Source organism: Gavia stellata, chromosome 26, assembly GCF_030936135.1.
Source record: "Gavia stellata isolate bGavSte3 chromosome 26, bGavSte3.hap2, whole genome shotgun sequence".
NCBI lineage: Eukaryota > Metazoa > Chordata > Aves > Gaviiformes > Gaviidae > Gavia > Gavia stellata.
This window is the reverse complement of record NC_082619.1, coordinates 9,804,311-9,831,509: the sequence shown is the minus strand read 5'-3', so window position 1 is coordinate 9,831,509 and position 27,199 is coordinate 9,804,311. Positions and strand designations below refer to the sequence as shown.

At 50.3% G+C, this 27,199-nt stretch overlaps 1 pseudogene; it reads right to left on the bottom strand.

Annotated features, from left to right (window-relative positions):
• The window catches only part of LOC132319258 (hydrocephalus-inducing protein homolog), a 120,925-nt pseudogene that overhangs the window by 57,309 nt on the left and 36,417 nt on the right, over nt 1–27,199 (bottom strand).

The following is a 27,199-nucleotide window of genomic DNA, read 5'->3' as shown; positions in this document are numbered from 1 at the left end:
AGGCCAGCTTCACCCTACAAGAAGTCAAAAAGAAGCTCAAGTTTGAGCTGAGGCATCCTGGGGGTTGAGGACCAGTGTGTCCCTGGGCTCTTCTGCCCACCAGCTAGCATCCCTGTCCCTCCAGGGTGCCAAGAGCAGAGCGTGGAAAAGGAGGGAGATGAAAAGATGGAGCACATCCTGAAGTCCTCACCGAGGGGGAAACATCCCTGCTCGTCTCGACCACTTCTGCGGAACCCCAGAAGGTGTCTCCACCGGCCCGCACTGATGCGGGCTGCCCGGCACGTCCCGGGCGGGCAGCAATGCCACAGCCCAGCGCGCCCTCCCAATGGGACTCCACAGCAGGTCACCGCAGTGAAAAGCGGGAGAAGGTAAAGCAGCAACGATAACGAAGGCAGAATGAAAAACAAACCAAGAAAAGCTCCAGTTTAATACACTTCCTAGGGTCGCATCCCAAAATCAATCAGACACACACTGAAGCTCCACCTCGCTGAGTATGCTGGCACCGCCATCCATCCCCTGTCCAGAAGGAACAGGGCTTGTCACACCAGCAGAAATCACAGATTTAAGGCTGAGCGTGGCTTTCACCTTGATTTATAGGGTTGGTGTAAAAGGCTAGTTAACATGGCTGCTGAGTTATTAATTAAAGGTCACTCACAGAGTACAACAGAATTACCCCCTGCTTTACCCAGAGCAAGGCAGATGTACTGCCAGGAAACGTGCTCACAGTCCAACGGCCCCACTGAGCTCCTGGGGACGGGGCGAGGGACGACCGGACAGGGTTGGCCTGGTCCAGGCGACACCGGGGACAGCTGAGGGCAAGTGTGGGGTGACGGAAGCAAGCGGGCGAGGGAGAGGGGACAGTTCCCACTGAAGACGAAGCAAGCAAAGCAAGCTCACAGTTGGAAAGGTTTCCTGCAGAGGAGAAAGATGACTCTTCCGAGGGCAGAGCGGCTGAAAAGGCGGCATTGACTGAGTCAGGCGCTCTCGAAAACGCATGGCATGCCAGCTGGCCCAGAAGGACCCTTGGGGTGCCCGACCCCCCAGGGACCCCTGCCTCCCTCCACTACACAAAGCAGACGGTGGGGAATAAATCAATCCTTCTCACACCAGCCCACACCACTAACTCTGCGGTGGGCATCTCACTGGGCTGCCCTGCTCTTCACGGAGCCCCATGAAATCTCCCTGTGAGCTGAAGTCCTCCCCAAGCTGCTCTGCTGTAGAGAGCTAAAGGGTTCCCCTCTCTTCGCCCCTGCCTGCCTCCCTCTCCGCGTCAGGAAATGTAGATCTACGGCGATACCTCCCCAACATCCCAAAGTCCTCACCGGGCCTGTTTGAATACAGGGGCCATACTCTCGTAACCCAATTGCTACTTGTTTGTTGAGTGGGCAAAGACAATCCATCTGCTTCCGCGAGCAGCACGGCAATCTGTCAGAGTTCACGGATCATCTGGACAATGGTCTTAGTCAAATGGTTTAGTTTTAGATAGTCCTGCGAGGAGCAGGGAGTTGGACTCAATAAACCTTATAGGTCCTTTCCAACTTGAGATATTCTATGATTCTATGAACCAACGCTCCTGTGCAGCTACAAGGGCAGTAGGAATGGCAGTTCTTCACACCGTGGCTATTTTCAGGGATGAATCACAGAATCACAGAATCACAAAGGTTGGAAAAGACCTGTAAGATCATCAAGTCCAACCTGGGGGAAAAAAAAAAAAAAACACCCCACAAAAAAAAAAAAAAAAAACACAAAAACCCACCATACAACAACAAGCCACAACACACCCAACACCACACAGCACCATGTCCATCAAGCTACATCCCACAATGCCACATCTACACGCTCCTTGAATATCTCCAGGGAGGGTGACTCTACCACCTCCCTGGGCAGCCTATTCCAATGTTTCACTAAACATTCACTAAACATGAAGAGACGGGCCAGCTGATGACAGATGATTTTTTTTTTTTAACAGGGTCATTTAACAGAGTCTATGGCAGCATGGAGTGGCTCCTCACCTACAGCACATGGAGCTGGCGGCTGTGGCCAAAGAAACCATTGGGGACCAAAACGCTGGCTTTGGCCACCTGACTTTGAGAGGAACAGCAAGCATTACTTCTGCTCCACGCTGGGACAATCTCCGGCCTCCTCAGTGATAGAAGAGGAAACCACAGCACCGGCACACGCCGGACAGATCCCACACTTTCTGAAAAAGAAATGCCTGATGATGTCTTGGGAAACGATATCCCTCACTGGTACTCTCCTCGTCTGCCTTAAACCAGCCAGTAAGCACCAAGGGATCTGAAACCCACCCAAAACCCATGCTGTCCACCCACCATCCCGGTATCAGCCTCTCGAGGGGAAAGAGAGAAGGAAGAGCATTAGCTTCACTGTCCAGCCTCACACACTACAAAATCCCTGTTCTCTGGAAGGGTTTTTGCTGCAAATCCCTGTCTCGGCAGCAGCCAGCTCCGGGCTGAAGACGGGACCGGCAGGGAGCTGAGCTCTCCATCACCTGTGTGCTAGGAAGCGCCTTGGACTAGAAGGAATCAGCACAAAAATCCCCAGGGCAGATTTATACCCAAAAACATGTGAAGATTTGACACGTGGATTCAAATCTGGCCTGAGCTCCTACTCCTAAGAGTTTAAAGGTTTCTCAGCTCCCCTGTAAAGACAGGGATGTACCAAAGAGCACAGCAATACTAGAAACGACACTCTTGGGCAGAGCAATGCCAGCGGGTTCAGACAGATTTTCCCTTAAGGAACACTGTTTGATGCACAGCTTGCGTGATGTAGGAAAAGTGTGATGGGTTAGAAACAGCTGGAAAGATTAAGAGAAATGAAGTCTGGAAAATTATGTCACCTTACTCATCATCACCAGATGCAGTGACAGCAGCTCAGCAAATAAACAGGTGCAAATAGCCTATCCTGCCACCCAGGATTCGGTTCCCGAACCGATGCTGTCGCTCTGCCTCAGCCAGGCTACGACAGCAAGCTGTTCCCACAAACCAAACAAAAAAAATCCCCCCCAAAATCAACATTTTGTTGCATAAACAGTAAAGCTCTGCAGAGACGGGGTCTTGAGCAGCAGCCCAGCGGCAATTAAAGCATGAGCCATCCAGGCAGCACAGGCGTAACGGCGTTTATAGGGAGAGGGACGTTGTTTGCAGTGCAAACGTACCTCGGGTTCCCACTGCATGTCTTGGGTAATGAAGACGTTCAGAAAGCAAAGAGAGAAGTCGGCTGCTCCCCACGTTCCCTAGCTGAACATCGCTGGCTGAGCAAGAAGTCACCTTCCAGCCAGCATTTGCTGGCCAGCTGTAAGACCAGAAGGCAACCCCCGTCCAACCGCATCCCACTCAGGGCACGGATGGCACATGGATATCTCCCACGCTTCGTCCTGATGGCACAGGACAAAGTCAGGGAGAGAGTCAGCTGCCTGACAGCACCTTGGCGGGGACATGCAGCGCTTTCCACCCAAGCAATAATTTCTCCTTCGCCTCCCCTGCCCTCAATCCACTCCTCCAACACCCTGGGGCTGCTCCCCGGTCTGCCGGGCCAAATGAAAGCTCTTGGGGTCTGTCACCCTCATGCAAAGGAGGAGGCTGAGCCTCAGAAAACCCAAGTGTAACAGTTGAAGTGATTCCCACGCAGCCGTTCTGGGCTCCAACCTCCATTGCGATGGCCCAGGTAAAAGTCCTCCAGGTGCTCAACAGTGAAACCGTTGGGCGAAGCCCCGGGGCAGCAGAAGCTGTCGCAAACCTGCAGCTTCCCAGCAAATGAGCTGGGGAAAAAGCAGTGTCATGCTAGAAGGCGCAAAGGTGGAGGGTACATGGTGAGGGTCACCATGCTGAAGGTGAAGGTAGAGAAGAAAGAAGTTTACAGACATGTTCCAAATAGGAAATCATCACACTCCAACCTTCGTTCTGATAAAGCATCACCGTACCACACCGAGTAGATGGGTTTATGTCTCTAATACAGACTTGGCAACAACATATGCTCACTCACTCCTGGCTCCAAACCCCTCCTTGGCACTCACTGTATTTAACTTTTCATCCTTTCTGGAGGGGAACAGGTCACAAATTTCCCCAAGTCTCCCTTGCTTCAGCTCCCCAGTGCCTCTGTCCACAAGTACAGAGCCTCTCCATAAGCCGCTCACGGCAGCCAGACTGCCACCCCAGAAGTGAAGCCTTCCCGGCACCCAGCCCTTGCTCCAAGAGACTCCGTCTCCAAGAAATAAGAGGCCACTTCTCTGTTACACCGAGCAAACCGCTTCTCAGCTGCTGCCAAACCACACACGGCTGAAGGACACCTTCAGCAGCACATTTCCATCACGACTCAGTCCTCCTTTTCTGAGTTACCCATGGGATTTAAGCAGGAGAAATAGCACCCATGGGACTACCAAAGCCCAAAACGTCCTGTCCCGAGGAGCTGATTGCACTGCGGGGTGAGAAGGGGGTATGCTCTACTGTCACCCATCCCAGACTCCCCAGCATCAGGGGCACGGTGGACGTGTGCATGTCTGATGTATATTCTCACTGCTGATGTTGCTACCTCTCCCCTCCGGTGGCTGACAGAGCACTGCTGTCAGGTTTTTGCCTTGCGCTGTTTTTCACCGTCTACGTTTTCCATTTCTTCCTTGCTATAAAAACAACAAAGCAAAAACCTCATCAAATACAACACAGAATTGATTTGGGTTTTTTTTTATCAGTATACCAAGGCTGAGATCTGGCTCGCAGGGTCCCTGCAGTGCAACCTGCCAGGGGACATGGAAGGAGAGAGGGCAGAGGCATGAGGAATTACTAACACTACAGGAAGATCCACTTGGGAGGAGAAAGGCTGCTGGTTTGTTCAAAACAAATTGCCCAAGAAAATCCTGGATGGAAAGGGAAGAGTCATTTTCTAGATGTTTAGGCCAACAAACTCTTTCCCAAAGAATCTACTGGCAATTCATTACACTGGCTTTGTAGCCAAATGTCTTGTTCCCACTCTCCAGAGATGTCGGATCAACGCACGGAGGGGGCTTGACATGTGCCATGGAAGTGCAGAGCTCCTGCTGATCCATCCTGGCACATGGAGCGCACGGTGTGTGTTAGCTCTATCCCAGGGAGGGAACATGGCTCGCGTGAAGGGGACAAAGAGGTGATGCAGGAACAGCAACGCTCAAAGGAAATGACAAGGCGTGGACCCTTAATGAAGGATGAAAACTCTAGAGAACAGCTAAGTTTGGGGATGAGCCTTTGTCACAGGTCTCTAAGAAAATCCTTGTATACCCTTTGCATTTAATGTCTTCCTTTTGATGGGAATCCCAAACAAAGCTGAGAAGCTGGGTACTGCCCTTAGAAAGGGGGACAAAGCAGTCTTTCAAGAAACCTTTAAGGTAAGAAAGGTGATGAAATGTTTGAATTTGACTCCAGATCTACTATCTCCTCCTGGGCGATTCTGGAGATCCACTCCAACGCTGCAGAAAACATCCTGGTGCAAAGGCTTAACTCGGCTTTGAGCTATCAAAGGTCCAAGGGGTGAGGAGAGCCTATTCTCAGTTTGTCTCTAACCACGTAGGTCTAGAAGAAGAGTAACCATGAGAGATTTACAGCTCAGCAGTGTCAGAGAAGGGGCATGGGCTGGCATGAGTTGGGCATGTCCAACCACACAGCAACGGTTGGACTGTGTTGCTCATATGATTGCTCTGCTCAAAGTAGCAGCAGTGACTAAAGAGCAAGGAGAAAAAATGGGTTGAACAATTAGAAGAGAAAAAAAAAAAGAGATCTAAGCACACAGCACTTTGTCCAGGCAGAGAAACAACACTTTTCTCTCCTGGCCAAAATAAATATATGTGTCTGATTGACGCTGGGAGTCTCTGATGATCGGCTCCAGCAAGGTTAGATATATGCACGGTTAAATTCTATTGATCTCACCTTCCTGAGACCTGATGTTTGATTCCCTCAACGGCAGACTGAGTTAGTTTGATCTGACAATTTAGAATACCAACAGTGCTTAATGTGGACCAGGAATAATATCTGACATATTGCCCTTCTGCAGGGCTCTTAATGAGCAATTTGAGGTGTTAATAGCTTGGAGACCATCTTCATTTCCAGCTCTGCCACAGAGGATCACATGGTGTCTGCTGAGGGACCCGGAGAGAGTACATTACTGCTTAATTAATATGCAGAGCAGAGAAGGGAGCTGTCTTAACGTCCACAGTGCTAACGAGCCAGCAAAGGGGCTATGCCAAACCCTGTGGAGCAGAGGCTGCTATCCTGCCAGATGCTCAGGACTCAGCAGAGTCGGGTGACTCTGCACCCACTGGAAGAATGAGCACCTGCAGACTCGGGTCCAGCAAAGCCAATGTAGGTGGAGACGGCGTAATTAAAAGCTGAGAACTGATTTAGCATTCGCATTTTCAAAAACCTAAAGTGGTTCTAGAAAAAAATAAGAGTAAAGATAAACAGGCAACCGGCCAACAAGTGGCCCCAGAGGAAATTAATTCCACACAGGCTTCACTGTAATGTGTTTGTTTCTCTTATTATAAAATATATGCATTGTTCCATCATCAAAATTAGATTTTCCCTTTAGCTTGTCATTAAACCCTAATCTAATTTACCAGGAGATGACAGGGGCCTCCAAGCAGAGCTTACAGCCCTGCTCCTCTTCCCCTGCCCGCCTCCCTCCGCCTGCTTTGCAGACTTTCCTCTGCATTTTAGGGTCTGTTCTTGAAGGTGTCGTGCATCAAGAAGGGCCACACTAAAGACTTCTTGTTACTTGGCAAGAGCCAGCTGTGGACGGGCTACCCCAATGCCCAGGTCTTCTCCCCCCAAGCCCTCCTCATAGCCATAGCTAATTTCCACTTCCCAGTAGGTTGTCTCCTCTGAGACAGATCCCAATGCCCTGAACAAAACTGTTTATTGATGATCTCCGGTATTTGTAATAGCAGCACTTCAATGCACAATGGGTGATTTTGCTCGGTTTCCTAGGGCATTATGGACAAACCATTTGTGACTGTAATTAAAACTGCCCAGACTAGACTTTTGTACTATGTAGAGAGGCCACAGCAGGAGGAACGGCTAGAAATCTGTTTATAGATGTGCTCCGGCATGACTGCAAGATTGGCTTGGAAACCACCGACCAGGGCGGGGTGGCCCTGCTCCCAGGGGATGTTCAGACAAGTCCTCCCACCAACACCTACAGCTGTACCCGAAGCTGCAGCAGGACCTGCCATTTCGCTGTAAAACACTAAAGAGCTGTTTGGCGAATATGACGTGCAGCTGAGCAGATGAAAACTCACTTCACCAAGGTGGTATTTGCCTCAGGCCACAAAGGTCTGAGAAAGCAGCTTTCCACACCAGCTTTCCTTCCCAGGGGAACCAGTACGGGGGCTACGGCAAACCAGCAGCAAGAGACTGGGGCAGCAGCACAGCGTTCTGGTGGCAGTGCCTGTGTAGGTTCTTTGTATGACATGACGACAAGTAGGGTTGGCAGGGAAGGAAGAGAGCTCCCGTTATAGATCTGCTTCTCCAAGCGCCTAAGCATGGCTCTGTAGCTCCAGACACCAAGCAGGATTCTAGGCTACGGGCTATGCGAAAAGTGTTGGTCATGTCTCACGGTCCCAGCTTGGCTGGAGAACGCTGCCTCTTTCCCAGCATCAAACTGGTGGAGATCACCTATTCCCTACGCATTGACCCTGACCACACCTGGTAGGTGTTATTTCCACAAGGGAAAGTTGAAGGCAATTTGTCAGATCCCAGGCAAACAGCTTGGTCTTGGCAAAGTACAAACAGGACATCAGGAAGAAGAGCTTCAAGGAAAGGGCATTGGTGCACGTACCTCATCTGCTTCGCGTGGCTCTCCACCAGGAATGACCAGTGGTACTGGACAAGCAGCGGGCTGCAGTTAGTCATCTCAACATACTGGACAGCTTCAGTGTCGTTCAAGATGCAGCCGAAGTCCAGGGCCGTGGTCTGGATGTGGAGATTCGGGAAGTAGACCTCTCCCCGAATGGTGACCTGTTCCTCATGAGGGTGCTCGAGAAAGTGTATTTTCAGAGCCTTCTCTGCTACCCAGGTGTTCAAATGCTCTTCAAAAGCGGGGTTAAATCTGATGGAGAGGTGAAGCTCCTCCCCGACCTCCAGCTTCATGGGCTGCAAGGAGATGAAGAGTATTAAGCACCAGTGTGATGAAGTCCCAAGGTCTGATGGCATGAAACGTGTAAATATTCAACATGTGACCCCAACGTGGCCTTCTCAGTTCATCCTTCCTTTTCTTTACAGCGTGCACGTGCCCGCAAGCACCACACCGCTCTCATCTGAGACTATCTCAGGCTCATGCCTCTGGGCTCTGCATCAGTACAAGAGGGAAGTAAATATTGTTCTCCTGAATTCTGGACCCACAGAAGCTATACGCTAAATACATAACCAAACCAGCACTCTGGCAAGCCAGGGCCTTTTGCCCTGACTCTAGAGGAACATCTTTTTCCTCACAGCACAAGCGCAACGGCATTGCAGCCTCACCCTTGCAGGTGCTAGTCACTGGCACGGCACAGAAATGGTGGCCGTGCCTACCACAACACGTTTAGCAGAGTCCATACCCAACACCTTCCACCAACAACGGGGCAGGTGCCGGGGAGCAACTGGAGGAGCATCCTCAGCCTTCTGGAAAGCAGGGCTGCCCTTGAAGGGAGCAAGCTGCTTCTTGAGGTTATCTGGATGGCTGCTGGAGAGCTAGGATGGATTCCAGGAGACACCTTTACTACATGGCATGCCCAGACCTAGTTGCACGCTCCCCTCTCCTCATGGCTTAGAGCCAGGACATATTTCCCCAATTCAGATGATATTTTGGTTCCTTCAGCAACTTGTTTTGAATCTAATTTAGTTCGGGCCAGTCTACTGCTGATTCTAAAGAATAAACCTCTCTACCAGAGGACCTCCCAACAGAAACGCACCACCACACTCCTCCCTCTTCAAACCCCACCACCACGAAGGTCCACGGCTGCTCACCTGAACATCTGCGGGGAGGGGCTGCTGGTCGGCATCGCAGATCATGAAGGGTTGCTCTAGGGCCAGGACAACGCTGAGTGGCAGGGAGGAGTTGTTTTTTAAAGAAAGAGGCTTGTGCTGAAGAGCAAGGACATCACCGGGTTGCTACAGAAACAGGAGACAAGGAAAAAAAACAACCTGAAGCGACCACGGACGTCCTTTCCTTTCTGATGCGTTTCAAGTTTTTCAACCCCAGAAGAGCATACACCTCTATTTACTATTTTTATTCACTTCTACCCTTCTAGAAAGGTTTCCTTGAAGTAGATCAGATGCTTTTCATCTTTAGAAACTAGAGCATCCCCCGGGGGACAGGGAAACAGTCTCATGTACAGATGGGGGCATAGGACCCTGAGATGAGGCAGCTGCTTGAACAAGATCAAAAGAGAAAGTGAACCCAGTTCGTTTGTCTCCAGTTTTGTACCCTCTCTTGGGCGGAATGGCACAAGACTTTTCACGCACATACGGTCATTTCTTATAAGCCTATCGGTTCTGGTAGCCTCATAAAAGCAGTGATGCTAGTCAGAGGAGAAAAGCAAGCAGGATTTAGCCTGTAGTGGAGAGCCTGCAGTAGCCTACGGTTAGCTTTGAACATTTCCATGCACATACAGCCAGCGAGAAACCTCGACAGTTCGTTTGCAACGTGTCTCCTGCCGCCCCTGCTACAGTGACAAGGTGTCTGTAGCCTCAAAGCTCAAGCTCAGCCTAAGCTATTTCTTCCTGTTTACACATTGCTCTGGGCTTCCTGCATGGTTTATATAAACTAGGCAGTGTTTGGGAAACTAGTTCTGGGTGTATTGATATCAAACAGCTGCAGCGTCGTAACGCTCGATAAATCGGAGCGCGTGGCATCAAGCAGACCACAGGCAGACATCAGGGAGAGCTGAAAAGCTTCTAAATAAATCTGAACTGCCTGCTCACAGGATTTCGTGCTTCTCTGGAAGCCTGGGAACCAGAGGAGAGACCTGAAAACACAGAAACTAAATAATGAAATATCTTCTCTTTTTCAGACTCCTCGCGGGAGAGGGAAAGATGATGCAGGAGTCAGGATCCAGAGACTAAAGGGCAGCTGCTTCACCTTGGTGTTATCACCACTGCGGCTGAAGGACGTCTGTGGGTCCTTTGAAGAAAGTGAGGCTTGGGGAAATGCAAAGAGCTAGCATCCATACCAACAGCAGAGAAGGCAAAGAGAGACAAGAGATGACAGTTTTTCCTCATCAGCCTGAGGAGTTGACAGCTAAATCAGTTTTTCTCAGCTCCCCTACAGGATCAGTGTTCAGACTTCACCGTGCCTTGGAGGATCCTTAAAAACCTCCCGTTATACTGAGTACAGAAACTGGTGTCTCTCTACAAGTGGCCACGATCCCCCTCAGCGGAGCAGCTGTAATCTCAGTTTTACTTTGGTGAAGTTAAGAAACAGTCCCAGCCCTAAAAATGTCCTCACTTATTTTACAAAGCGCCTCAGGAGGGGTGAGGAGCGGGTTTAGCATCGCTCAGCTGCAGCCCCAGCACACGAGGTGGCTGAGCAAAGCCCACGCTGTTCTCGGGGGTCCCACACATCTCACCCTCTGCCCTTGGCTCAGCAGCTCAATTCTGTCTCCACAACAAAAAAGGCAGAATAGAGCTGCTGAGACTGTCCCCCAGCCCAGAGGAGTGAAATAATGATCTCGGTGTTAATGGCAAAAGCTTTGTCCTGCTTAAATCAATAGTGAAAGCCCCAAGGACTGGGAGAAGATACTTAACTTCCTCCTTTGAACACAAGCGCACACACCCCACGGGCTCTCAGTCATCAGCCAAGCTATTCAATGCCAGCATGCAATCCAAAGACTTACCTTCTCCACCCGGAAAGTGACTTCTCTGGAGGATAGCTGCACAACAGGAACAACAAACTCACAGGTGACATCCACTTGCATGATCTGTGCCCTCCCTGGCTTGCTCCCCACCATGGCATGACACAGCAGCCGCTCCTTCACCACCTGCATGCAAGAGGCACACGTCATTCAGTGGGTGCTAGCAGGGCGTCCAGAAAACACTCTGCAGTTGCTAGCCACCTGACCATGGACATAAAGGATTTTGATAGCCTGGATAAAAACCATGCCATGGCATCTTGGCCATCAGCAGCTATTACTGCCCTAAAGTTACAGTCACTCATCTCCTCAACAGCCCCCTCTCTTCCTATGCTGCATCCTATTTATGCTGCACTCAAATGTCCATAACACTACACCCCAACATCCGCAAAAGGCACTTGAGTCATGTGCTGTCTACAATTGTAATAACCCCTGCCCCAAATAATGATTTGATGTGCCCCATCGCTAAGCATAATGCTTATGGAAGGCTGTAGGAATGGATTAAAAAATCGTAACTATGTTAAGGGAAACAAGTGGTAGAAAGGCAAATGCCAGCAAACCCTCCCTTGGAAGCTTAGTGGAAAGGATCCATGGGAAAAACCCAACTAGCCAGCCTGCCTTCAGGTAAAGAGGGGATCACTCATTCCAAGGCTGTACTGTGCCCTCCTAAAGCTGGTTTTAAAAGCAATCTCCCCAGAAAAGAGATGTCTTGCACTCCACACAAAAACCCTCTGCTGAAGCGGGATGCTCTTGCGTTCAAGACTTTTTCCTGATTTCTCATGGTTTCACTTTCCCAAATTCCTCCCGTCATTTCTCACTCTTCCCTCTGGTACAACACCACAACCCAACTCCTCATTGGAGCCTACACTCTCCAAAATCATCTGCGTTGCACAGGCAGTGCAGGCAGTTGGGCTTCTGGCCAACCTGAAGAGTCTTAAGTTCTCCAGACCCAAGTAAGGTGGAAAGCCCACTCCCAGGGTCTGGGCTTTGACTGCACGAGCCAGGCAGCCACAGCTGAGCTCACAGATGCCCTTTGGCCTTTCCAGGCAAGACACCCTCACCAGTGCCCTGATCACTTTGTTTCCTTTCCAGTACCTTTTTCCCTCTTCAGCAAAACCTTTGGGCTCAGAACTGCACAGGAACAGTCCCACCACAGTCAGCTGAGTGAGTAATCAAGTCTTCCTCAAGCTGCTACTGAGGCAACCCTTTAAAACACCTTTCAAAGCACTGCTATCAGCAGGAGCTTAATGGGGATTTATTCCATAGTTGCTTAAACATCTGGAGCCAGGGAATGCACACCACGGTTAGCTGGCAGTTTCTCTGCAGAGTTGGATTTCCCCTGGAAAGAAGGGTCCAGGGAGAACACCCAGTGACCCTGCTGAAATCCCCCCCTCTCAGCTGCCATCCAAGGGTGCTGCAAGACCTGGCTGCCCTTGGGACATCGCGGCTGGCTGGGAGACTGGGGTGAGCTGTTATGGAAATACTGACAAAAGTCAAGCTGCCAAGTATAATGATCCCTGGGAACAGGCTCCCCCGTGGAGAATGATCATTAGAGCTGACACACCCTGTTCGTTTTTCTCCTCCAGGACTCAGTGCTAGACAAGCCCTCGGCTTATGTTTGTCTACAGAGGAAAAATGATGCTGCTCCCAGACACTCCCTCCCTTCACAGGTGGTTTGTTTTACTCTTACTCACTGCTTCCCCCAGATATATTACCTTGCATTTTTTAATCTACTTTCTTCCTGTGTTCCTAGTCTAAGTGTAACTTATTTGCCCTGCCCTTCCTTTCTGCCTCAGCACACGACACCTTGTAACCTGCTGTTTGCCCCTGAAGTAGCAATACTTCCTTCAGCCCGCATTTTGGTGTCAGCAAGTTGGGTTTATGGTAGCTACAGAAACACGAACAAAAGCCTTAGCAACTGATGGTGGCCAGCAAGAAAAGCAACTGGTGCTGCCATGGTAACTTGTGGCATTAAATCAGTTTCTGGAAAGCTCTTGCTCATTTTCGCAGGAAAATGTCAAGGGGCTGCAAAAGAAGTCCCAGTGGATGTGATCTGATGGGAAAGGCTCAGCCCTCATGGGGGACCTCACCTGAGGAGTGCTGGAGAAGCCTTCCAGCGTCATCTCCACGGTCTTGCCCGGCATCAGCTCCACCCTCAGCGGCCGAAGCCTGAACACGGGGCAGGCGGGTTTGGGGCTCTGGGAGGCATCTTTGCCCTTGCTGTTACTGATGGCCGGGAGACGATGACGCAGGCGAAAGGGGGCGAAACCTTCCGTCGTCCAATAGAGCTGATGGGTGCGTCGTCCTTTATTGGTCAACTTGAAGTGGTAACTGCAGGGATCCAGGCTAGAAGAGAAACAGAGATGGAAAATGTCATGGGAGCTGCTATTTCCCAGCGATCACCCAGCTTCACCACCCTGATGGCGTTATCTGACTGCACACTCAGCAATAAAGGCACCTCCAAAAAGGCTGACCTAGCTCAAAGCTACAGCAAGAGCCAGACCTTGGTTGCCCCGAAGTTTATCACCATCCAGCAGCTGGTCTGGTTGTGCACAGCAAGGAAAAGCTTCATGGAGAACATAGTGGTGGGTTGACCTCGGCTGGACTCCAGGTGCCCACCAAGCCACTCTATCACTCCCCTCCTCAGCAGGACAGGGTGGGGAGAAAATCAGATGGAAAAAACCTCGTGGGTCAAGATAAAGGCAGTTTAATACAGCAAAAGCAAAGGCTGTGTGCAGAAGCAAAGGAAAAGAAAAGATTTATTCCTACTTCCCATCAGCAGGTGATGTCCAGCCACTTCCCAAGAAGAAGAGCTTCAGTACGCTTAGCAGTTGCTCCACAAGACAAATGTTGTAGTAACGAATGCCCCCCCTTCCTCCTCCTTTCTCTTAGCTTTTATTGCTGAGCAGGCGTCGTATGGGATGGAACATCCCTTCGGTCAGTCTGGGTCAGCTGTCCTGGCTGTGTCCCCTCCCAAAACCTTGCCCACCCCCAGCCCACCGGTGAGAGGGGAGTGTCGGAAAGACAGCCCGGATGCTGTGCGAGCGCTGCTCAGCAGTACCCAGACCACTGGTGCCTTATCGACACCTTCCAGCTACCAGTACCAAGCACAGCACTATGAGGGCTGCTGTGGGGAAAAGGAACTCCATCTCAGCCAGACCCAACACAAACATCATCTCAGTTGCTGCAGACAGAGCATCACCAGCCTTTGGGGCTTAATAATCCGAGTATTTTTCCAAGGTGCAGGTCTCGCTGCATCAGACGCTAAGCTGGCCTGGCTGCAAGTGGAGGGAGGAACAGCTTCACTGCCATTTCACCTTCCCCTTGGGAGCTGCTGCCTCAGGTGGCTTCCTCCAAAGACACTACTGGGGAGGCTGTGGGGTATATAGACTCATCTGGTGATCCGGGCACCGCTTGTCTCGCTGGTGGGATCTCATCCCTTAGAGAGCAGCCAGCCCTCATCGCTCCCGACATATCGCCCTTTGCCTGAACAGTGCAGCTGGTTTTGTGTTTTAGGGAGATAAATGCACTGTGAGAACACGGGATCAACAGAAGTTTCCCCAATACGAACACGGCAGCAAGACCAGCTCTAGCTGCTGAGGGAATGGAACGACAACAAGAGATGAATAACTAGAGCTAGATATAAAACCAAATGAATATTCAATGGAAATTGATTCCTTCAGGTAAAGAAACACTAACCGCCGGCTAGTCTGGAGTAATTCTTTTACCCTCTATAAATCCGAGCATGACCAGGAAATGAAGAGTTCCTGGAACAGTTAGTGTCTTTTTGAAAGGTACAGAATATGTGGCTCACAAAATGCCTGTCTGCCATAAGCAGCTAAATACAAACACAGAAGCAACAGTATAGAACAAACTAGTCTGTGAAACAGACTGTTAAAAAAAATGATGTATACAAGTTTAGTATGACATGGTGTACGTTGTGGAGAGCAACAGATGAAAGCTTGGAGCAGCTCTGGGGAGATGCAGAATCTGTGGCTCTGGGAAAGCCCAACTCAGAGATGTTACCGGGGTCCCACCTCAGCTCAGCCGGTGGCAGCTCTGCAGCCGACACCAACGGCAACAGCTCCAAACAGAGCCTGCGGGTGAAGGGCGGCAGAACACGATGACGTGAACCACCCTAACATTGTCCCCCGTGTTGCGTAGCCAATTTGTGGCTGCACGGAGCACAGGACACGCTGGACAAGCACCAACCTCCCTGCAATGTCCCTGCTGATGTGGATGGCTTGTGGATGCATATTTAAGTCCCTAAAAATCTATCCTAAATGCTTATGGTAGGATTAACCTGCTCCAACTAAAATTTTAGGTATCGGAGCACTGTGGACCCTCTTTGCAGCCAGGGAAAGGAACAGGCACCTCGAGAAGGTGATGCCTCTCGCCCCAAAAGGTCTCCAAACACAAGGTGAGCAGCCCTTTGCAAAGGCTTATTTTCCTCCCCTGTTTAATAAGGATGTGCCTGGTTTCAGACACGCCTGTTAGGATCGATAAATCCCCTCCTCTGAGCCAAGCTCTTTCAGTTGAAACTCCCAATTTACCCCACCCAACCTCAGCAGATCTCTCCTCCTCTCCCTTTCAGAGCTGGGCCTGCAGCCACCCTCGCTTGCCCGTGCCCCGGGCTGCTGCTGCGGCGATGTTGACGGAGGAGACAGGGAGGAAAGCAGGCAGGAGAAACGACGAAAGAGCGACTACATCTAATAAAGAGCAGCCCGGCAGGGGAGCCAGGGATGACGAGTGAACTGAGGGATGATACAAGGCAAAGACAAGTTCTGCTGCTCCTCCAGGACTCCCGGGCAGAGGGGAAATAAAGCAGCACCATTAATTTAGTCGAGGAGTTGCTAACAAGCTACCTCCACGGTTTTCCGCTGTTGCAAGATGATACTCCACAGTGAGTGAAAAAGCAAGCCATGTTATTGCAAAGGGAAATATGTTTATACTCGTAATGCAGCGTTTTCCAGCCGGAGGCTTCGGGGACCTGCTGTTTTCCTCCGTATCTTTATTTGATAAAGTGAGGAAATAAATGTATTATAACTAAGGGCAATTCAGTGACAATTTAGCAACTGGTGTCCAGTTTGGTGGCTTTTGAGGGTATCTAACGTCTTTCAAATGGCCATAAAATGCTTCTAAAGGAATTCTTGTGGCTTCAGTGAAATGGAGCCAGGACCTTGAGCACGGGAGGAGAACTAGCCTGAAGGACCACAGCAAAACTCCTCCTGGCTGAGCCCATGGCAGAAACGGGTGATGAGAGATATCCTACCTGAAGTGGGGTCCCAAGTTGAGCTCCGGACCAAAAGGTTTGTCAGTGACAATCGTGGTGCCGATGCCAACAGCCCGGACGGGGATGACATAAGAACGACTGTTCTCTATGAACAGGTTCACCTCGTCCTTGAATTTCTCTGTGTCATCCAAGTTCGCTATGACGGTCACAGACACTTCGCTCTCAGGGGGGATCACTCCTCTACGGGGTTCAATCCTCCAGCACGAGCATTTGCCAGCCTGTAAGACAAGCCAAACACTAATGAGGATGGAAACCATGGACCCTGGTCTCTTGCGGGGCACGGGGAAAGGAAGGACTAAAGATATGAGGGTAAAAAACATAAAGGCTTCATTTCCCTAAATCTAAGCTACAGTGTCTGGAAAGAACAACTATGCAGGAGCTTACACAACCTGTAATTTACCCTCCTTTAACAGACTCACTTCATTAACCCAGTCTTGCCCAAACCAAGAGATGCTCATCCTCAGGAGAAGGTTACTCCCCCTCTTCTTTTGGTCTCTCTTTCGGAGTGCGCACCAAGGGAAGCTACTTTATCTCTCCTGCCTTCCCAACCACGGTCGCCGGGTTTGCATCAAGGCTCAAGGCCAGAGGAAGCCAGGAATGCTCAAATCCCACCGTGGCAGCGGGATACTGCTGAGAGCCTGAAGAATAACTCTGCAAAACCAGTTGATCAAAACGCCAACACCAAAGTCTTTTTTCCCAAGAGTTCGGCAGTGCTTCTCAACAGCCCCTGAAGGACTGCAGCACTCGGGCCCCACTGATCATCAGCTGCAGCGAGGTGTCCCACTGTCCTTGGCTTTGAAACATTCAGCTGTAAGTGTTTACAGCAGGGCAGTAAAGAAATAAGCCCAAAGAAAGGGCAAGACATGCCCTGTGGGCATGACCCGGGCTTCCCAAACATTCTCTTCCTCTGGTCTCTCACAGACCTCCCTCTACAGATGGGGCAATAAGGGCGCTGGACCCCCAATTCCATTTAAAACCACGTCTGCGGGGAGCAAGCTTGCAGCAGACAAAGAGAAACGCATGCAATGCTCCCTGGCCAGCCTGAAATGCACTGGGATGTAGATGTACGGCTTCAAAGTGTCCACCACAACGTTAGTGGCACACGCACTCCACAGTTCAGTGCTGTGTTCGGGACAACAGGCACTACTCACCCAAAACACCGCAGTATTGTAAGAGAAAAGGGTTTTTTCTATTTTTTTTTTTTTTTAAATGAAAAGCAATGATGAGCTTGGAGGCCTGACATGATCCCAGTGCCTGATCCAGGTGAAGTCAGCTTGAGTTTCCATCTGTCAGGCTGGCAGCACTGAGCTCTAACAGGACACCAGACAGCCCAAGGGAGAAGAGCATCAGAAAACCAAGCAGCACTTCAAAGTCATGGAAAACATTTTAAATAACCCCCCAAAACAACGTCTACTAACGAGGGTAAGACTAGCGGGAGGCCAGGGAAGCAATAACTTGCTGAGCATTCAGGGTCCCAGCAGCGTGGGTAGGCGCCCCAGCTACAGTAAGTCCTCAGGCTGACTGCGCCCTGCACGGAGAGCGGGTCAGGGCTGCATGCCTGCATCCCAGGATGGAGCATGCCAAAGGCATCACAATTATTCCAGGCGCTGGCAAAACTAATAAACTCAGTTCCATTTCATTTATCCTCTAGAGTTGCAAGAGAAAGTCTTAAAACAAAGGCAAGATAAGGGTGGAAACACAGACTCACAGAATGAGAGGGGTTGGAAGGGACCTCTGGAGATCACCCAGTCCAACCCCCCCACCAGAGCAGGGTCACCCAGAGCAGGTTGCACAGGAATGCGTCCAGGTGAGCTTTGAATATCTCCAGACTCCGCAACCTCTCTGGGCAGCTTGTTCCAGTGCTCTGCCACCCTCGAAGTAAAGAAGTTCCTCCTCACGTTGAGATGGAACTTCCTATGACCAAGTCTGTGCCCGTTACCTCTCGTCCTGTCACTGGGCACCGCTGAAAAAAGACGCCCCATCCCCTGGCACCCACCCCTTCAGTATTTGGAAGCATTAATAAGATCCCCCTCAGTCTTCTCTTCTCCACACTAAAAAGACCCAAGTCCCTCAGCCTTTCCTCGTAAGAAAGATGTTCCAGTCCCCTAATCATCATCGTAGCCCTTTGCTGTACCCCCTCCAGCAGCTCCCTGTCCTTGAGTGGAGGAAGGTAGTCGGCACAGGTTAAACCCCGGGGCTCTGCGTCTCCAGGGAGCGCAGGCTAGGCTTTTTTCACTCCTCCTACACCTTCCACATCCATTATTACCTGCAACCTTACTCTCCAGCCTTCTGGTTTGGGACCTCATACTCTGTTAGGGAATATTCTTATATTCCCTTTGAGGTCTGGCTAATTATCATTTTGGTTTCTGCACCCCCCGACACTCCCTGCCTGCGGAGGGGAAGCAGTGCTTGAAAACCAGGCTGAACCTCAGGGTGTCTAGCGAGACTGGAAGATGGCAAACAAAGCAAAAACCTGTCAGCAGAGCTCTACCTGCTTACCCAGAGAGACTACAGTCACTGAAAATCCATCAAATCAGCACCACATTTATTTTCATCTCAAAGGCCAGTGACGCACACAACCCCAGGCAGGTAGACAAGAGAAGACTGACCTCACTCACCACATAGGATCCCACCAACCCTCTGCTGTTGTCCCTGCATCCCATGCATAGCCTCAGTGGAGCCTCAGAGGCATCCACTGCGCTGCCATCAGCCAAGGGCTACCCAGCCAACATGTTCATGCCAAGCCAGTGGGTGTTAAGTCTTCATTGACGGTAATGTACAACTTTTCCTCTGATTCATGCTGACACAGGGTAGCTCGCTTGAAAAGGAGACCTGATAGCTCTGCTCCAGAGGTGAATCTGCAAGTCTGCTATCTGACAAAGCTCATTTATCAAAGCTTGGCAACAAGCCGGGCAGTAAAGTGTACCCAAGAAACTATTACTGAGGAATAACGATAGGCTGTCTCGATGGAGCCAGACTTTGAATTTCCCAGGGTGACCCAGCGCAGACCCACCAAGCCCTACCAGGCCAACAGCCCACTCCGGAGGAGCGTGATTTGCATCGCGTCCTCATTCCTTCAGTCAGCGTTTGGTGCAGGTCCGAGGGGCAGCACAGTGCATCACTGAACAGGAGACCTGCCGGGACCAAAAGGCTCTGCCGGGCCACATTCACTCAGGTTTCTAGGTCAGCTCCTGCCTACACCCAGCCAGGCTGTGTCCCAGAGACAGGAAATCTCGTGGAGCCATGCTGAAGAACTCCATCACTTTGGAGACCAAGAGCTAACTTCTGATGACACCCCTGCTACTTGCTTCTCCCTGAATGCTCTGGAAAACGATGCAATAGCTGTACGCACTGGATAGACAAAGTCAGTGGCTATTTTTATCCCTGTAGGAGCTTGCACTATCAGACATCAGAGTCCCTGAGTGCTAGGCAAGGGTAGGGATCAATCACTTAATCAAGAAGTTCAATGCTAAGATCATTAGCTTCTCCCAGGACAGATTTCCATTGTGAATAAGAGCTGCCAAAATTTGATGATAACAGACACCAGCGTGCATCTCAGAGACGGATGGATGGATGGATGGAAGGATGGCTGGCTGCCCTAAAGGACGACTGAGGAGCCACCACACTCCGTTCTCTTGAAGCTACTTAAAGCGAGTTAATTAAAGGGGTCTGGTCATTCTGGCCTTGCACAAGCGAAAGAGGAAGCAGAACTCAGTATTAAAAATGCAGCTGTACTTTACCAAGCCATAGCTCTAGGGAGAGAGCGTTCCCACCACGTCAGGCTGACCCATCGCTCCTCGCGGAGGTTGCACATGATGGAGAAATAAAACCCCATCCTACATCAATCGTGCGGAGAGCCTTGTCCCAGGTGTTTTCGCAGTCCTGAGGTGGGGGACCCCACCTTCTTCGTTTCCAAGCTACTCTTTATCTGCACAAACTGCCAGTGGCAGAAAACAGCACAAAAGCACCCCGAGCCCCAGCACGAGGTGGAGATCAGAGCACGAGGCTGGCTAGGTGCTCCCAACAACAACCAGCCTCCTCCCGGCACCTCAGCACCAGCATCTCCTCGGCAAAAGCATGGGGACCACCTTGGTTTAGCCTCTGCCCCAGCGCACCATCAAAGGGATGCTTTATGAAAGCAAGAGGCAGAGCCTTTAAAGCCAGTAAAAATATAAAAACTAAAGCATGGCACTCACTGCCACTGACAACGCAGCCTGATTTGTCACACTTGGTTCAGCTAATAGCAGACTGGTGAGGGAGCTAACGAAGCCTGTCTCCACCTTTGGCCCCTGCCCACAGCTCACCCCTCCAGACCCCATCTGCCCTCCCCACTGAGCTGGGGAGACCAGTGCCACCGCTCCGCACATCGGGGTTCGCCAGCCAGGACTCGGGCACGGCTTGGCCGCCTGCTGCCAAGCACAACATTTAGTAACCAAACTCCTCCTGCTTTTCCTTTGGGAAAAGCACTCCGCTGAGTCACTCTTGCTTGTAGGAACATAATTGCCTTGAAGACTTCTACCCTTCTTTAATTCAGTTGGCCAACGGGTGCAGCGCAATATGACGAGCTTAGTTTCCCTAGACGAGCAGAACAACAACTTCTTCAATTACTGAAATACAGCAATTTTGAAAGGGCATGAACTCATATAAGATACCTGACATGATAAAAAAACCCTCTTCCCTGTGGCCAGGTTTCAGGCACCTTTTCCAAGGTCTCCTCCAAACCTCTGCTCCCCTAAGAGCCACATGCCCTGGACCTAAGCCTGTGCAACCCTGGCAGGGACACGGCCTTCCACCTTCCTCAGCTTTTCATACAACCGGTCGCCAGCACAAGACCAGACCCTCCTGGCCCTGACCCCATTCATGACCGATGGCGTGAGCTTCCAGGCATGGTCCAGCTCTGGCATGACCAAGCTGGGTGGAAATCAGCAAATCGGTGCTGCTGTATTAGCAAAACACAGCCTTTAAAAACTAAACCAATGGTTTAAGTCTAAAGGTGAGCTTTCAGAGCACCACGAGGCTCTGGTGGGACAGCTCTGGAAAGAGTTAAGCCTATGCATCTTATCTTCAAAAGCTCTGCTCACCTTGGAAGAGACCATGTATTCAGGGCCAATGCTGCCCATACCCTGCAAAGTTAATGTAACACTCCTCTCTAAACAGCATTGCAGGTATCATTTGAAGGGCACGGCACTGCCTGCGTCTCGCTACGAGCAAACACTGACAGGCTGCCTAATTATTCGGATGCTCCGGGAAACAAAAAAATAAATTTAATTTACAGTAGATTTTAAAACCACCCTCTTGCCGATTCAAGTCTGCTCCGACTTCAGCGAGAGCAGTTGGAGAGAGCTACAAACAATGCTGACAGGCTCTGCGAAGCCTTCCCTCCCGCAGCCTGCACAATTCGCTCAGATAACAAAATCGCGCATCAGCCAGAACAAGAAACAGAATCACTAAAGCAGCATCCCTTTATCGGCACTGGTTTTAAGTTTATCTCCATGTTTTGCTGTCCCTCTGTACAACCATTTCTTTCACAAAGGGAATGTCGTCAAAAGCTTGAGATAATAAGCAATGAAATTAGTAAATGAAACAAATCCTGCGCTAAATGAGGAGAGAAGCAAGTATGGGAATGGGAACTGCGTGTTCTCTCCTTGCTTACACCGAGTTTGACCAAGAGCCTTTATATGCTGCCTCAAAATCAGTTGAATTTCTCCAGTGAATCCCAGTGAGAAGATAAACAGTTACAGCTTTTTTTTTTTTAGAAAACAAACAAAACTTGGTCTCTTCTGCAACGTCAGCTCCAGTTGAACCTGACGGCAGCTCATCCCTGGGAAGGTGGAAGGGGATCTGCTCCCCAGGTGCTCTCCTGGGGAGAGACGACAACACATCTGGCTGGACAACCGCTGCTGGAAAAACCAGGTGGCAGTGAGCTCCATCAGGAGCACAGGGCTCTGGATTAGGGAGGTCAAGGATCCCGTCAAAGGAGACTGGACCCCAAAATCAGGAAACAGAGCACTGTCACTAGAAGGGGAAGTCCCAAGAAAGTTTTTTTCTCTCCTCCCTCATTACAAGGCACCAGGAAAACACCGTTTGCCTCCCTGCGGTAGCACATAACACACCCAGCGCGGTGGTTATGCAGGCAGAAGAAAGCTGCTGATGATGAACAAAAATTGCACCCTAGGCCTTGTCTTTTCCTTCCTGATCTCACAGGTGTGATACGCAGCTGCCTTCTGTGATGCTGAGACATGTCATTCTTGGTAGCCAAATAAAAGATGCCTGAGGAGACAGAGTGACAACAAACAAGTAGGAAATGATCAAAGAAAGATGCTTTTTTCTCTCTGCCTTTCTGCAGGGAAAGCAAACGCTTCCATTAATCAATACAACTCTTTTGCACTTGTCAATACAGCAAAAACCAGACACTTAGGGAAACAGGAAAAGAAGATGACAGCGACAGCAAGGAGGAGAAACGGCCACTTTTTTCAGCAGGTCGCATCAGCCCCCAGCTAAGCTGCAGCAGCTCCTTCATGTTGACCTACTCCTCCAGTCTTTTTTACCACGAAAAAGGCAAATCCTCCCCTTGCGGGATCCAGAGGATGCTCTAACGGGGCTGCCTGGCAGCTGGGAAAGCAATCTGACAAGGAAAAGTACAGACAGACACAAGATTCAGTGGATGAGCAGGGGATGACACGCTGGCCGCAGGGGTCACAGCCCTGCAGCTACCCTGGCAAGCAGGGATAAGCCAACCAAGGACATGGGTATGAAGTCCCTACACTCCACTACAAACCCTAAAAGCCCCATCGTAATGCACTGCTTCGGAGGTTTTTATATTTCCTTCCTTCTAGTGGCAGAGATGCTCACTGCTGTTCCCCGCAACTCATCCAACGGAGAGAAGAGGGGTACGGGGAAGCCTGTGCACGATGAGGAGTACTCCAGGTAATTCCTTAAGTCGCTATCCCGGAGTGAAGTTATCCACAAAAAACATCTCTCCTTGCTCAGATAATGCTCTTTTCTCCCATAAAGCAAGAAGAAAGCTCGACTTGACAGGAACAGCAATTTGCACGTGATGGTTAAGGACAGCACCATGGCCATCTGCATTACAGCATTTCCCTTTTCTGTTCTGAACAAGACACCAGCCTTTTATTTGCCCTGTTGCTGCCCCTTAATCTAATCTCATTCAGTTTGTTGAGCTGCCAGTCAGCGTGCTGTAATGTTGCTGTGAAAATTTCAATCAATAGCTCTTTCTTTCGAGTGGGGAATCGTGATCTAGACGCCTGACTGCAAAGAGCCACGGTTTCGAGATTAGCCATCAAACGGGAGACAGGGAAATCACAGCTCACTGTCCTGCAGCAATCTCCAAGCAGGAAATCAAAGCAGCAGCTTTGCCATCTTAGAGAACACAAGACTTGGGTTCAGGGGCACCTGTGAATGAAGTGAATGAAGGATGCCCAAGTCACCCACCAGCTAGGCTAAGGGACAGCCGGAGCCAGTTCTGCTCTCAGATGTACACGTGCAGGTCACCCTGACACCCGACCGCATCTCAAATTTTATCTCCAAAATTATTCAGTCCTCTCTTCTTCCCATCAATAAACTGCCAGGCAGTCTAAGACAGCAGCAAAGGGCAAAACCTCAATCAAGGCAACACAACAGCACCAATGGAGGCAGCTGCTGGGGGCAAGGGAGGAGCTGGAGCACACCTCGCCTGCCGCAGTGCTGCTCCCATCAGGCAGGCTCAGCATCACCGTCTTGAAGAGCCTGAAGAGTCCTTGATGAAACGCCTGATCCAGCAGGTTCCCAGCACCTGCCTCCTTGAACACCTCCAGGATAGCAGCAGCTATCCTGAGAAGCCAAGACGCTCACCATGGGGTAACTCCATGCTGGGGAGTCAGCAGAGGGGCTATGGAACAGCAGAGGCCATCTTTACTGCAGGGAAAGAAACCATCCCTGAACCACCTCATATTACCATTCTAGTTAGTGATTAGCACAGTATTTGCAGAGATTGCAGGGAAGCAGGATGGGATTTATTGCCCAGTCCCATAAGTTAGGGCACTGAGGCAATGGAGAGGCAGATATACCCCTGCAAGCCCCCTGGGCTCACTGCAAGCTGCCCAGGGGAGGGAGGGAAGGCATCACACCCCGACGGCAGTACCTAAACAGAGCTCGGCAGGTCAGTCTTGGGTACAAGCATGCAAACCCCATCATTTATACACCAGTACCACCCATCCGAGGTGGCTTGCTCTCTGCAGAGATGGAAAGCAGATTTTCTTTGTGGAGCCAAAGAAAGCTGCCCTGGGAATCCCCCACTTTGAGGTTACGTTGATGCTCCTGGGCACAGAAACTGGAGCGAACAAGCTGCAAAAGCAGCAAGAGGGAAATTCAGCCTGGGTTAACCAGCCCCAGAACTTCAACCCACCTAGCACAGAGAAGCACAAACCCCCTCCAAACCCTGTTTTCCTGCCTCGATCCCCCCTCCAGTGGGGAGCACATCCCACCCAGCCTCAGCACCCGAGCCCTTCCCGCCTGCATCAGCCCCGCTCCCCCTGCCAGGGAAGCAGCCAAGCTCTCCTCCTGCTATGCAGCTTGTCACACTAGGCAGCCTCCATGAATTAACCTTCTTCTGCAGCTAGTCTCCAGAGATGCTCTGCAACACTACGGAGTCCACAGACTCCGTCGCTACACCACCCTTACAAGCATATCTTTGGGCAACAACCCAGCTGGGATGACCCCCAGTAAGGGGGAAACTCACCTCACCACCAGCAGTTGGAGGACAGACCTCACACCCTAGTCTCTGTCGTCAGCTGGAGGTTGAGGCAAAGCAGATGCAGAGGGAACAGGGAAACCACAGGGAAACCCATGCTCTTTCAGGAGCAAAGGGCCACAGGGTTCCCTTCATCGCCTAGAGCTCCAAAAGCATGACTCTCAGAGCTAAATACCTTCCACAAAACAAAGGGACAACTTGTAAAAGTGATCCAGACTCATTTCTGCTCAAACATCTACGCAAACTTTCTATTTTACTGAGGGGTTCCCCAGAGAAAACTGCCCCCAGAGCCAGGCTCCTCTTGCCACGTTGTGATGGAATATCTCCCTTTCTCCCTCGGGGAGCGATATGGAAATGTTGCATAGAAAGGTCAAGTCACAGGCTGCTATGAACCATTTTTGCTGGAAAAGAGCCCCACAGATACTTACCATCTCTGCCCAGAAGGATGCAGGGATGACAGTCTGATTGCAGAGGCGGAGAGTTTGGGAAGCATCTTGTAAAACTTGGATACGGCCAAAATTTATTTTACTCGGGTGCACGGAGACAACTGGTCCTTCTCCAACGCTCACTAAATGGATCTTCTGCTCCAGGAAGCAGGTAGGAAAGATCAAGAAGAACAGGGAAAGTTTAAAAAGATTAGACAGCTCTAAGGGCACTCCTAGACTGAGGGATAATTAGGGTGGTTTGAAATTTCCAGTGTGGTAAGACTGAAACAGAAGGCCTGGAGCACGTGTGGGATCTGGAGCCATCCCATCTGAAAGCCACAAGCTCCCAGTATCAGGGGGTAAAGAAACCCAGTTTCCCACACTTGCTTTTTCACACCTCCTCCACACTGTTAGCTCTCTTCCCTGTACCCTGTGCCTGCTCCCACCCCTTTTCCTGCTCAGTCTTGCCCCAAAGCACCCTCCCTGACTTCTGCTGCTGCACAGCCCCACTTGGAGACTAACTTCGTTAACACTCCCAAAGCGACACCTGTGACAACCAGCACAAGTCAGAAGCAAAGCAGGCTCTTCAGAGTACAGATCATGCAAGTTACTTGCCTCTGCTTTGTGCTTGTGTGTATTCCTGGTATTATATGAATAACAGACAGAAATTCTAGTGGGGGGAAACCCTTCTTTTGAAGGGAAGCATGCCTTATATTTACGAGCAACTCTTTTGTCAAACTTCACATTTCCCTGCAAAGCCTGCGTTGCCTGGCCTTCCCGTTGACTGCTTTACATTGCACACCCACAAGGGCCTGGGTTGAGAGGTTCAGTGGCATCCAGGGGATTTAGCAGCATCATTTCCATTCCTTTTAATGGAAGTTTAAATCACGCAACTACTTTCAACATGTCAGCCTTCCTTTCTGTTACAGAAAGCTTCAGGTTCCCAGCAATCCTCTGACAACCTCCTTCATGCTCAGACAGATGACAAGACATTTTAAAACAGCTGCTTCAAAAGTTAGTATCATTTTCATTTAAAGTGTAACTAAATTTCATCTAGATTTCAGCTAGATGAAGCCAGGACACTACATACAATGTTCTCTCGACTACATTTTGTTGTCGCTGCTGCTGTTGTGTATGCAGATGGTGTGGAGACTCACGTGTCTTTGGCTGGGAGTTTTGGCAAAGAGATTTGATGGATATTTCTCAAACATGATGGGCCTGACTTCAGAAAAGCTTAAATCCAGCTTTGGACAAAACATCACTTCAGCATGTTTTCTTACGTGCTTGCTTTAGCAGGATTCAGGGAGGTCCCTGTGAGCTCCTGAGCAAAAGTCCTAATGAAGCAGCGGTTGCTGCTCATCTAATAATACAGCAGAGTAGGAGAGGCAGGGATCGTGCTGCATTTTAGACTGGGCTTGTTATCCCATCTCACATATCCATAATGAAATGCTGTGTCAGACACTTAGATTACCACCTAAGAGAATACCATCCTTCCTCTTTTCTGGGCATGAGCCATTGCTTATGCCACGGATCCCTTCTTTCCTTGTCCACACCAGCCATATATTACAAGCTCTTGTTTTCCCAGGAAGAATCCCTGTACACTTTATGCCCCACCAAGATGAGTCGCGCAAAGGCACACATCTCCCCTAGCACTCACCAGCGGGGATCCTTCGCTCCCAAACACCGCAACACGAGCCACTGTGTCCTGCTCTCCCGTCACCTGGGCTTCCAGTGTAACCGGGACCTCCACCAAGCTGCGAGGCTGGATAATCCCGCATGGCGTGGGGCTGGAGTACCACACAGGAGCATCCTTCTTGTGTTCCTATAAGGCACAGAATCAAAACCAACTTTAAAGCTTCCTC